This window comes from Macrotis lagotis, chromosome 7 (genome assembly GCF_037893015.1).
Source record: "Macrotis lagotis isolate mMagLag1 chromosome 7, bilby.v1.9.chrom.fasta, whole genome shotgun sequence".
NCBI classification, from domain to species: Eukaryota; Metazoa; Chordata; class Mammalia; order Peramelemorphia; family Peramelidae; genus Macrotis; species Macrotis lagotis.
Window position 1 is genome coordinate 137,062,019 of NC_133664.1, and position 2,745 is coordinate 137,064,763.

The following is a 2,745-nucleotide window of genomic DNA, read 5'->3' on the forward strand; positions in this document are numbered from 1 at the left end:
TTTATAAATTTGACTCAGTTCTCCATGTTTGAGAAATGAGGTCTTTATCAGAGATATTTGTTTCATTTTTTTCACACAGTTGATATTGTTAACTATATTTCCCTCTATCCTATTCCCCTTGCCCCCATTTATTCTATTCTCTCTCCTTTCACACTGTCCCTCCTCAAAAGTGTGATGCATCTGACTACCCTCTCTCATGATCATCCCTCCCTTCTATCACCTACATCCCATCCTTTTCCTCTCCTGTTTTTCTCCATGGTATGCTAGATTTCTATACTCAATTGAGTATGTATGTTATTTCATCTCTGAGTCAATTCCTATGAGAGTAAGGCTCACTAACTCCCCCTCAATTTCCCCCTCTTCTACACTGCAAAAGTTTTTTCTTGCCTCTTTTATATGAAATAACTTAACCCAATCTATCTCTTCTTTTCCTTTACCCCAGGACATACCTTTCTCACCCATTGACTCCATCTTTTTTTTCTTCTCTTCACAATTTATTAAAAATATTTCTGTCTCAGAAAATTTTCAGAATAATGTACATATCAAGTACAATATTTTTTTCCAAATAGCAGGGAAATAAAGGTAATAAGTGATTTGTGAAATAGAATCTAGTAGTTATATAAGCAAAATAGGAAAAAAGCAAGTGTCTGAGTCCTCCAATTTTCCCTCAAATGGGAACTACCAGAAACACTACAGTTCAAAAGACCTGCTAACTTTTCAACTCTTTCTATTCTTTACCTCAGTACTACAAAAGTTAGTAATTTAAGAGATGTCATTTTTAATTAGCCTATTTTAAAAATGAGTTTTATTGATATCTTTTGAATTTTTACTTCACCAGAATTTCTTCCTATGTTCCAAGCAAACCATCCCATATTACAAATAAAATTTTTAAAAGAAAAAAAAGGAAAAAATCAGTGAAACTGATTAATATATCTGAAAATTCTGAATATATGTGCAATATACTGCACCTGTGAACATCCCACCTCTGCAAAGTAGTTGGGTGCAAAGGGGGTATCTTCTCATTTCTATCCTTTGGGCCACACTTATTTTTTGTAAATTTTCAACTTTCATTTTTGATTATATAATGCTTATTCTTTCTGTTTAATTGGATTACATAAATTCTTTTTTCATTTCATGGCATCATTGTAGTCACTGTGGGTGTTCTTTTCTTTCTTTTGTTTATTTCACTCTGCACCAGTTCATGTAATCTTCCCTTGTTTCTTTGTTTTCATCACATTCATCATTTCATACAGTACATTATATTCATGTATCAAAATGTATTTAGTGGGGCAGCTAGGTGGTGTAGTGGATAAAGCACCAGCCTTGGAGTCAGGAGTACCTGGGTTCAAATCTGGTCTCAGACATTTAATAATTACCTAGCTGTGTGGCCTTGGGCAAGCCACTTAACCCCATTTGCCTAGCAAAAACCTAAAAAAATGCATTTAGCTATTTTGCGACCAATGAACATCTACTTTATTTACAATTCTTGGCTACCAATAGAAAGTTTAACCTATTATTATTATTCCTTCTTCCCCTGCACCACCCTCTCCCCAGATCTTTTTCTTTTGTCACATTAACATACATAAGTATCAATAGAGAGTCAAGGTTTTTCTAGACAAATCTACTAAGGTTTTATCTTATAGGGTCTGCAGAAATGTTGCTGCTGTGTGATCCTGGTCAGTCCCTTCCAGGAGTGTAACCATAATCAACTATGTGGTACTTGTCATCTCCAGGACTTCCATCAATCAGTCATAAGGTACTCAGGGTCACCAATTTTTAGACTTCCAATTTTTTTCACTGAAAAATACATACCAGAGAGTGGGGGTGATTTATATATATGCTCCTCAGCTGGACCACAAAGGTAGTAGTTTTTCAATGTTTCCAGGGGCTCTTTTCTAGTAATAATCCCAGTTATCTGGTCCAATATTGTCATGATACATTTGGGGCAAGTCAAAATATTGTTCATTTCTACACTCCCAATTAGAATTTCATCCCAGGTAGCCTCCTTAAAAGCATGGCAACCAATAACCACAATATTTGGTCTAAATTGTTCCATTTTAATTTTCTTCTCAAGTCTGGTATTAAGATCCAACCAGAAAACTTTTGAGAGCATCATGATGGGACTGCAGTCAGGATAAGGCACCTGATAATTCTGAATAAAGGGTTCAAAAATTTCTTTTGACTTTCTTCCCATCATGTGGGTCTCAAACTGAATCAGTCAAAATGTTACCAAGAAGCTGGTAACCTGCAATTCCAAATAGCATTGGTAGAAGGTAGTTTTTTAGGTACAACCAGTTCATTCATATCCAGAGCACTGAGAGTCATCTGGTCATTGGCCCACGTTATGGAGACCAGCACCAGGTGAGGCTCCTGCCTTGCAGTAACCATGTGACCATTTTCCTTAATCATAAACCAAAACCTGTCCCTCAGGTGACTGCTGCTCAGACCCATCTCCGGGCATTCTGTCTCATTCATACTCACTCCCTTTCAGGACTTGATGGGGTAGATCTAGATCTCTGCCACGGTGCCCACTGGGGCAGTCACCACTCTGCCCTTGTGTTCCAGGAGGCAGCCCCCAGAGCCATGGTGGTGGCCAATCCCAGAGCATCTGCCCTGACCAAAGCCATCCTGGCCTGTACCGAGGCTGGGAGCACAAGGCAGAAGTATGTCAGAGCCAATAAGGCCCCCATGACCATGGTGACTCCTTAGAACTAAACCACCAAAGGTAGTGCTAGTGGATGCTGC

At 38.3% G+C, this 2,745-nt stretch overlaps 1 pseudogene; it reads right to left on the bottom strand.

Moving 5' to 3' along the window:
• Window positions 1-1,741: 1,741 nt before the first annotated feature.
• LOC141494159 (mitochondrial amidoxime reducing component 2 pseudogene) lies at window positions 1,742-2,451 on the bottom strand (annotated as a pseudogene).
• Window positions 2,452-2,745: the final 294 nt, after the last annotated feature.